General features: G+C 38.7%; 1 pseudogene; it reads left to right on the top strand.

The window, feature by feature from the left end:
- The first annotated feature begins 4,868 nt into the window (after positions 1–4,868).
- Positions 4,869–4,944, top strand: LOC128569394 (uncharacterized; annotated as a pseudogene).
- Positions 4,945–11,167: the final 6,223 nt, after the last annotated feature.

The following is an 11,167-nucleotide window of genomic DNA, read 5'->3' as shown; positions in this document are numbered from 1 at the left end:
GACCCTTTCACTGATGCATTGAAAAATCACCTGCTTCCTTGATGTTAAGAAAAATAATTGTATCCTCAGGTGGGGTGGATTCTCGTGGAATTTAGCAATATGTCAAATATTGTTATTTATAACCTTGGTTCCAGGAAAGTACCTTATACATAGTTGTTTACTCTTCCTGGAGAAGAAGGCTTATAAAATATTCCCCATTTATAGATCCCCATTATAAAATTTTGCTTTTAATTAATATTAAATTCCTTTAAATAATATTAATATTTAATTAATATTAAATTCCTTTTAATATTTTTTAATTCCTTATAAAATATTCCCCAATATAAAATATTCCCCATATGTAGTCCCCATTATAAAATATTTCTTCCCCCTTTCCTGGGGAAAAAGGCTGGGATGGGGACCCAGGGATTCTGACTGCAAGGTCCGTGTGTTTAATCACCTCGTTACATTGCTGTACGTGTGAAGAGACCAGTGTGAAGAACTAATGACTTGTTTAGCTCACGTACTAAATTAGAGGTGACGAGACACTAAAAGCAAATTATAGACATCATCATTCTCCCAGTCAAGCCACACGGGGCCGGGTTCTGGCCAGAACTAAGCCCTCATGAGAAGTCAAATGAAAAGTGGTTTCCTTCCAGATGTTCTCAAACTGCTGGGAGAACTCACCTCCTCGTGAGTCTAGGACTGAGGTCTCTGTACTATCCCTGTTGCCGCCCAGGGGCTCCGCGCTTAGCACATTAGACAGAGAAGCCGTCTATTGCTGTCTTTGAAGGAGTGATCATATTTCAAAAGGACTTCTGGAAATGGCCCTGTAATAGTATAAGAAACTGACTGTGTTTCTGGGATCTGAGCGCCATCTCCAGTCAAAGACCACAAGGCATGTTACCTCATGGTCACAGGTACTAAAACTGCAAGATGAATTCTGCCAACAATCTGAGGAACCTTATAAACAAATCTTTTCACGATTGAGCCTCTGAAGAGACCCAACCACGCACCATGAAGCACCTGACACAGAGAATCCAGAGTCTAAACCTGCCGAGACTTCTTTCCTCTAGAAACTGTGAGGTAATGAACCTATGTTGTTTCAAGCCACAACATTTTTGAAAACTTTTTATGTAGCTGGTAAAGTAATATACTAAAATTCATCCACACCCAGATACTGTGGGTATTGGGTGCCCTAAGGCTCTGTGTCCTAAAATCCCAACAATTATGTATGGGAAGTACCTACAATATTACAACTTGATAACTAGATAAAAATAGATTCTGAGACATAGGAAGATACTTTTCAAACCTATGACAAAGAACTTACTCAAAGAAAATAGCCGATTATTTTGTATCAATTTCACATGTATTAATAGAGTCTTTAAAATCCCACCCAACAGTTCTACAAAAAAATTAATATAAAGCAGAGGTTGAATCAATTCAAGGTTGTCCCTGATTTACCAGCCGAGCAGAGAGTGGGATAAGCCCCCCGGCTCCGGTGCAGTAGCTGTGAACGACGTTACCCTGGTTCTGCCTCATAATTCTTTGCATGGACTGACTGGAGATGATGTGATATTCTAGTTAGGAATTTTCCAGGTAATGTGGAAAATATAAAGATAATAAAAAGTACATACTATCAGCAACAACGCACACAAGTAAATGGTCCAGAAAAGGATGTGAGATGTTTTGCATCAAAGTGTGGATAAAGCAGAATTTGGATTTACAGAAAAAAAAGCCAGTGAGGAGTGTGGGCACTGAGAAAGGACTTCAAGGCAAAGCAGCATTCTACCGAATTTTTTTTTCCTTTTAAATTTTGTTTTATTTTATTTTTTTTTATTATTAAATCATAGCTGTGTACATTAGTATGATCATGGGGCACCATACACTTGGTTCATAGACCGTTTGACACATTTTCACGAATGGATTAATAAATTGTGGTACATGTACACCATGGAATACTATGCAGCCTTAAAGAAAGATGGAGACCTTACCTCTTTCATGTTTACATGGATGGAGCTGGAACATTCTACCGAATTTTAAAGAAACAATATAGTTAGAATCAATGGTTATCCAGGGTAACCGTCTGGACACAATGCCCCTTTGTCAGAAGGGCAATTTTAAGATGGCTGGTCCTACATAAAAGTGACTGGACTTAGCTGTGGTCTTCTCTGAGTCACCCTGCATGTTTTAACATGCTGATCTTGGGGATACTGTGCACATAACTATTTCCACGGTCGTGCGTGTGTGGAGGGTGCTCCAGCTAACTTGTCTCTACTTACCTGTGCCCGATGCCCGCATTCCAAACCATGGATTTTCTGACTCTGCAGGTCTGACAGCTGCTTTGTTAATTTTTAAGTCACACAAATGGTTCTGATGAACAATATAGACAGAGGACCAACACATTATTTCCCTAGAAGGAATTAAACATTCTCTTGGACCCTCTGCATCTTAACCTTTAACATGAATAAGATGACTGGGAATATTCCCCAAATGCAGGTTGTATTTCAGCAGCTCTGGGGTGGGACTTGGGACCTGTATTTCTGGAGCTGGACTCAGCCCTTGTGAGCCTTTTGCTTTTAATTTGTCTTTCTTGGCATCACAGATGGAAGGAGCCCAGTGCTGAGATTCTTCTGCTTCAGACTTTGCTCACACAGGCAACTTTGTCCCTTCCCCCCAGAACAAACCTACTTCAGGTCAGAGTTCATTTGAATGAAACTGTCGTTGAGCAAAATAGAAAAGCTTCCTGTGTTTCCACTGTGATATTCCAATACCTAAAGCCTATTAGCTGTTAGTTTCCTTATTTTTTTAATTCTTAAAATTAATCCAGATGCTTCAAAGTCATAAAATTCTTTGATATAAGATTTTTAAAACTTGTACCACTAATGTATCCCCTATATTTAACTTTGTTACTGATATGGTCTCCTATATAACTTTCATTCATAGATTATATATTTAAATAAAATCTTAAAGGCGTAAGTTTCTCTTAAACAAAAATCTGCTGATCTATGATGCTAATAACAACAACAACAAAAAAAGCACAGCACATATAAAAATCTCACTGAATACCTCAGCATGAAACAGTCCTCATGATCTAGAAGGAGGCTGCAGAGGGCAGTGGCTGGGGAATCAGACTGGTCTGTGTTTGCTTGGTGACTGCAGACAGTCAGCTGCATAACCTTGGGGCCCGTGTGTACCTCTCACAGCCCAGATTTCCACAGCTGCAGTATCTGTATTCCTCCCTCACGAGTCCATGCTGAGAACTAAATATTGTAAATCAGGGGACAGGTGCTCTTAAAGTGGAAGAAATGTAAAAGTAACTTGTTTCATCCCTATTTCCCTGGCCCTTTGCTCACTTTTCAACAAGGGAAAAGGCTGAGAGTTTCTCGCTGGAGAGCTGCAAAAGTGAAAAAGATCACACAGAGGGACGATTCCTCCCCACACAGGCCACAGGGCCCTCCCCACACAGGCCACGGGGCCCTTTCCGCACAGGCCTGGGGCCTTCCGTGACCTGGCCACGGGGCAGAACCCCATCTTCTATTTTCTGTCTCACTTACTATGATGTCCTTGAATAGAATTGGCATTTTCTCCAAACCTAAAAGCTGAAAATTAAGTTTACTTTCTAAAATTGTAGCTACAGTGTAGCAAAACTTAAATGTATTTTTTTGTGAGCTTTTCATTTGAACAGTCATATCTTATAGTTTATATGTAAATAGTATCCTTGTCCTTGCAAAATTTTGTGTAAAACAATTCAAATCACAGGATAATTGTTACTCTAAGTAATGTATTACTGTGGAAATGTCAGAGTTGTAAAGGGTGAAGGATGTGTTAAAAGGCAATTGAATTTAATTGCACCCTTGAGACTGCTTTTGTGGGTGCAGCTGTTTTTTTGCATGAAGAAATAAAAGCCAAAATCTGAGATATCTTTTCCATTGTTACTAAAATTGTAAAGTGATTCCATGGCTAGCTTTCAACTATTGAACACCATTTAAAGATGAAAATCCTTTAAAAATATATTTTCCCTCGGTTTTCGGACAAGATGGCTGACTGAAGCCAGCTTTCCACAGGGTTCCCATCCAGAAGGAGAGTTAAAGGACAGAAATTTAGCAAGTAACCTGGTGGATTAGAGCTGCACCAAGAGAGAAGGTTGTTAAAGAACGCACATCAACCCCGCTGAGGCGAGCTGCGAACCCAAGGATACAAACAAAAGGTACAAAATCCATCACCAAGTGGATGGGAGTCCCCTTCCCCATGAGAACGGCTCGGAGTGCCCCATAAACAAATGAGCAGAGTTCAAAGTTCCTCCCACTACACTCCATTGGAGAAAAACTCTAAAAACTGGACCTACCTGCCCTCCTAGGGTGCCACGGCATTCTCCTGCCAAGCATAAAACTGTATAAAACAGTATATATTCTCTACCTGCAACTCTGAGCTCCAAGCACTACCCTTCACTCTCACCAAAATGCACCTCAATTTACAAGAGAAACTCTAACAGACATGAGCAACTTGATTTCCCCCAGCTCCATAATAGTTGGAGATTTCAACACTCCTTTGGCAGGATTGGATTGATCCTCCAATAAGAAGATAAGCAAATAAATTTTAGGTTTAAACCTAACCATCCAACATTTGGATTTAGCAGACATCTACAGAACATTTCATCCCAACAAAACTGAATACACATACTTCTCATCAGCCCACAGAACATACTCCAAAATTGATCACATCTTAGGTCACAAGTCTAACCTCAGTAAATTTAAAGGAATAGAAATTATTCCTTGCATCTTCTTGGACCACCATGGAATAAAAGTTGAACTCAGTAACAACAGGAATCTGCATACTGATACAAAAACATGGAAGTTAAATAACCGTATGCTGAATGATAGCTGGGTCAGAGATAAGATTAAGAAGGAAGCATGGCCCCTGCGCAAGGATGACACGCAAATTCGTGAAGCGTTCCATATTTTAAAAAAAAAAAAAAAGATTAAGAAGGAAATTGCCAAATTTTTGGAACAAAACAATGAAGGCACAAATTATCAGAACCTCTGGGCTACCGCAAAGGCAGTCCTAAGAGGGAAATTTATAGCACTGCAAGCCTTCCTCAAGAGGACGGAAAGAGAGGAAGTTAACAACTTAATGGGACATCTCAAGCAACTGGAAAAGGAAGAACATTCCAACCCCAAACCCAGTAGAAGAAAAGAAATAACCAAAATTAGAACAGAATTAAATGAAATTGAAAAAAAAAAAAAAGAATTATACAACACATAAATAAATCAAAAAGTTGGTTTTTTGAAAAGGTCAATAAAATAGATAAACCTTTGGCTAACCTAACCAAGAAAAAAAGAGTAAAATCTCCAATCTCATCAATCAGAAACGACAAAGACGAAATAACAACAGACTCCTCAGAAATTCAAAAAATCCTTAATGAATATTACAAGAAACTTTATTCTCAGAAATATGAAAATCTGAAGAAAATTGACCAATACTTGGAAACACATCACCTTCCAAGACTTAGCCAGAATCAAGTGGAAATGTTGAGCATGACAATATCAAGTTCTGAAATAGCATCAACCATACAAAACCTCCCTAAAAAGCAAAGCCTGGGACCAGATGGCTTCACATCAGAATTCTACAAAACCTTTAAAGAGGAATTAGTACCTATATTACTCAACCTGTTCCAAAACGTAGAAAAAGAAGGAAGACTACCCAACACATTCTATGAAGAAAACATCATCCTGATCCCCAAACCAGGAAAAGACCCAACAAGAAAAGAAAATTATAGACCAATATCACTAATAAATATAGATGCAAAAATATTCAACAAGATCCTAACTAACAGAATCCAGCAACACATCAAACAAATTATACATCATGACTAAGTCGGTTTTATCCCAGGGTCTCAAGGCTGGTTCAATATACGTAAATCTATAAATGTAATTCAGCACATAAACAAATTAAAAAACAAAGACCATATGATTCTCTCAATTGATGCAGAAAAAGCTTTTGATAATATCCAGCATCCCTTCATGATCAGAACACTCAAGAAAATTGGTCTAGAAGGGACATTTCTTAAACTGATAGAGGCCATCTACAGCAAACCCACAGCCAATATCGTATTGACTGGAGTTAAATTGAAATCATTTCCACTCAGATCAGGAACCAGACAGGGCTGCCCATTGTCTCCACTGCTCTTTAACATTGTATTGGAAGTTTTAGACACTGCAATTAGGGAAGAAAAGGCAATCAAGGGTATCCATATAGGGTCAGAAGAGATCAAACTTTCGCTCTTTGCCGATGATATGATTGTATATCTGGAAAACACCAGGGATTCTACTACAAAACTCTTAGAAGTGATCAAGGAATACAGAAGCATCGCAGGTTACAAAATCAACATTCATAAATGGGTAGCCTTTATATATACCAACAATAGTCAAGCTGAAAAAACAGCTAAGGACTCTATTCCATTCACAGTAGTGCCAAGAAGATGAAATATTTGGGAGTTTATCTAACAAAGGACATGAAAGATCTCTATAAAGAGAACTATGAAACTCTAAGAAAAGAAATTGCTAAAAATGTTAACAAATGGAAAAACATATCATGCTCATGGCTGGAAAGAATCAACATTGTTAAAATGCCCATACTACCCAAAGCAATATACAATTTTAATGCAATCCCTATTAAAGCTCCACTGTCATACTTTAAAGATCTTGAAAAAATAATACTTAGTTTTATATGGAATCAGTAAAAACCTCGAATAGCCAAGACATTACTCAGAATAAAAACAAAGCAGGAAGAATCACACTACCAGTCCTCAGACTATACTATAAATCAATAGTGATCAAAACAGCATGGTACTGGCACAAAAACAGAGAAGTAGATGTCTGGAACAGAATAGAGAACCAAGAGATGAATCCAGCTACTTACCGTTATTTGATCTTTGACAAGCCAATTAAAAACATTCAGTGGAGAAAAGATTCCCCATTTAACAAATGGTGCTGGGTGAACTGGCTGGCAACCTGTAGAAGACTGAAACTGGACCCACACCTTTCACCATTAACTAAGATAGACTCTCACTGGATTAAAGATTTAAACTTAAAACATGAAACTATAAAAATACTAGAAGAGAGTGCGGGGAAAACCCTTGAAGAAATCGGTCTGGGTGAGTATTTTATGAGGAGGACCCCCCAGGCAATTGAAGCAGCTTCAAAAATACACTACTGGGACCTGATCAAACTAAAAAGCTTTTGCACAGCCAAGAACACAGTAAGTAAAGCAAGCAGACAGCCCTCAGAATGGGAGAAGGTATTTTCAGGTTATGTCTCCAACAAAGGTTTAATAACCAGAATCCACAGAGAACTCAAACGTATAAGCAAGAAAAGAACAAGTGTTCCCATCGCAGGCTGGGCAAGGGACTTGAAGAGAAACTTCTCTGAAGAAGACAGGTGCACAGCCTACAGACATATGAAAAAATGCTCATCATCTTTAATCATCAGAGAAATTCAAATCAAAACTACTTTGAGATATCATCTAACTCCAGTAAGATTAGCCCATATCACAAAATCCCAAGACCAGAGATGTTGGCGTGGATGTGGAGAAAAGGGAAAACTTCTACACTGCTAGTGGGAATGCAAATTAATACCTTCCTTTTGGAAAGATGTTTGGAGAACACTTAGAGATCTAAAAATAGATCTGCCATTGAATCCTATAATTCCTCTACTAGGCATATACCCAGAAGACCAAAAATCACATTGTTACAAAGATATTTGTACCAGAATGTTTATTAAAGCCCAATTCATAATTGCTAAGTCATGAAAAAAGCCCATGTGCCCATCAATCCACAAATGGATTAATAAACTGTGGTATATGTACACCATGGAATATTATGCAGCCTTAAAGAAAGATGGAGACTTTACCTCTTTCATGTTTACATGAATGGAGCTGGAACATATTCTTCTTAGTAAAGTATCTCAAGAATGGAAGAAAAAGTATCCAATGTACTCAGCCCTACTATGAAACTAATTTATGGCTTTCACATGAAAGGTATAACCCAGTTACAACCTAAGAATAGGGGGAAGGGGGAGAAGGAGGGGAGGGAGGGGAGAGGATGGGCAGAGTGAGGGTGATTGGCGGGATTACACCTGTGGTGCATCTTACAAGGGTATATGTGAAACTTAGTAAATGTAGAATGTAAATGTCTTAACAGAATAACTAAGAAAATGCCAGGAAGGCTATGTTAACCAGTGTGATGAAACGGTCTATAAAACCAGTGTATGGTGCCCCATGATTGCATTAATGTACACGGCTATGATTTAATAATAAAAAAACCTAAAATATATATATATTTTTTTCTAAAACACACACATTTTAGCTAGCAACAATAACACAAAATTTGACTGTTTTTGTTTGTTTTTTCTCTCATCCTTCCCACTCTCACTGTCCACATCACTCAGAAGCAGTAATATCAGTGGCATTGCTAAGCGGAAGACACAGAAATGTAATTGTCTGTAAATAAACTGTTGAATTTCAGAAGTGTGTATAAAAAAATCATCTATAGATGGGTCAATAGAGCCTTAAAGAAAAGAATTCCACAGACTTCCTTTGGTAAAATGGAATTAATGTGGCATCTTTCTCCTAAATGCCTAAGGCATTATATGACCACCAACTAATTCTTTTTTCTTTTTTTAGAGACAGAGTCTCACTTTGTTGCCTCCATAGAGTGCTATGTCATCACAGCTCACAGCAACCTCCAGCTCTTGGGCTTAGGCGATTCTCTTGTCTCAGCCTCCCAAGTAGCTGGGACTACAGGAGCCCACTACAACGCCTGGCTGTTTTTTGTTGCAGTTTGGCTGGGGCTGGTTTCAAACCCACCACCCTCAGTATATGGGGCCGGCACCCTACTCACTGAGCCACAGGTGCCACCATCCACCAACTAATTCTTAACATAACACTTTCAGGCAAAAGAAGAAACTGTTAATATGCCAGAGCAGTGACAGTGTTGAGTGTGTACAGCCGAGCAGACTGCCCCAAGTGGCCGTAACCAGGAAACCACTGAGGTGAGAACAGGGCCTACCTGAGAACTCAGTCGCCAGTCCCAACCCTGACCTGGCTCCACCATAGGCTTTAAACCGTTCACGGGGAAAAAATAAGCCTGAAGTATATCAGCTGTAAATCTTTCCTAAAATAGTAATATCCCCAATCATATTAACCAATGAATAATAACAACTTTTTAAAAACCTGCCCCAGAATTTGTGATTATTTGAGGTCTGAGAATAAGCTGCTTCTCATCAACTTGTCCACAAAACAGAAAAAGCAAAGGAACAATTCATTTGGATGGTGTTTATTCAGTGTCTCCTTTTGTGAGGTCATTGTAGTGCCATTAGGGACGCACGATTTCATGACACTAATGGAGGTTTGCGATGGAAGACTGGCAGGGCCGTGACCAAGATGGCCTTCCCAACCTAACAATCCCCTCAGTTTGGCTAAATTTTAAACATCCTTCTTTCTGACTATAAATCCCTGCCCTCCCTTTTGTTGGAGCATTTACTTTAGAGAGTTTGTAACTGCAACTCTATTTCTCTGCCCCTTTGAGATCCAGATAGATCCTCTCCAAGACTCTTGATAGCTTTATAGCCCAGGGATACCTTTCCCAAGGACCCAGGGGCCATCTCTTTGAAATGTGAGCATGGAAGGAGATGGCATCCTATCTTTGAGAGAGTGGGAGTCTAACTCCTAACTTAGTAAGCACCGATGGCTACATACACCAGGCCCACCCTCACTGGCCAGCCTCTCTGCCAGCCGCCCCAGCAGGTGGAAACCCACCCAGCTTTTGTCTCACTGGAACTGAGCTGACTCTCTCTATCACAAGTCTTGAATGAATTGTTTCTTGTCTGTTTCATTCTGTCCAGTGCAATTTTTCTTCGACAATGTTCAGCTTTAATAGAAACTGGACAACAGGGAAAGTTATGTATTTTTGGAAGATTGAAAAGTCACATTGCAATAATCTGAGTGAAGATGAGCAGCCATGGGTTTGAGTCACGGAGTCCAAATTCTGTGCCACTGCATGAACGGAAGGTATAATCACAACTGACATCCTTCAATTGCTACCCTGTGCATCTCTTTGTGTCTGTGTGGGTTGTAAACAGAGTTGGATGCTGCTTAATTATCCTGGATTTTTGTAGAATGAATCTTTAAGACCATGAGTCTAGAATAAAGCTAATGTTCAGAAAATGAAAGAAGTATGAACAAGGGGTAGACAGGACAAAAATACGAAGTGTCAAGAAACAACAAATAAATGTGCTTTAACTAGAGTGAAAAGGCCAATTTAGGGAAAATTAAGAAATAAATCAATTTATAAATAAAGCACATAACTATAATGCTAGTTATAGAAACCTATTAGTGGGAGAGTTTAAACAGTCTCTTTTAAATGGTTCTTTGAAATAAAGTAATTCTTAATAAAAATTTTAAAGGTGGTGGTTTTTATTCAGATGTCAATTCATTGTGTGACAAAAGGTCTTCATGGTGCAGAATTATTATTTCATCCTCTCATATGAAGCAAATAAAATGCAAAGAAATCAAATAACCTTCAAATGGGCTAATATGTCGCAGAACCAGAAAGAGAATGTAAGTAGCTCTCACAAGGTCTAAATTCCCACTAAATTACCTTACTTGAAAGGAATTAATCAGAGTGTTAAAACAGGAAGCCATTTATTAAAAAAAAAAAACCAAGTTCCAAGAAGCAAAGAACAGAAATACATGCAACATAGAAAATAATGGAGCAACATTAATATCACTGTCTGTGTGCACGTGTGTGTGAATGCATGTATGCATGTTAGCGTGTGCACATGTGTGTGCATGTGTACACATGTGTGTGTCCACAGTAAGTTACTCTCTGCAGTAAGCGGTTCTACCAAAAATTCTCTTCCTGTGTTTCCCACGGTTCAAACTACGTAGAGCATCTAAGGGATTGTTTAAAATGTAGGTAAATACTAAAAATAAATAAATAAAATGTAGGTAAAAACTAAAACCAAACAAATAAATAAATAAAAAGTAGGTAAAAACTAATGGGCAGTAGGTTGAGGGTAAATAGTGGCAGGAGAAATACAGGTAAGGAGTTTCAGCGACTCTTTAGTTTGAAGGTGGAGACATTTTTTAGAAAGTTAGTTTGGGACCAGTGGCTATGCTACATTTTCTT

This window comes from Nycticebus coucang, chromosome 17, assembly GCF_027406575.1.
Source record: "Nycticebus coucang isolate mNycCou1 chromosome 17, mNycCou1.pri, whole genome shotgun sequence".
Lineage (NCBI taxonomy): Eukaryota > Metazoa > Chordata > Mammalia > Primates > Lorisidae > Nycticebus > Nycticebus coucang.
The sequence above is the reverse complement of the archived record's forward strand: the minus strand, read 5'-3'. Positions and strand labels throughout refer to the sequence as shown.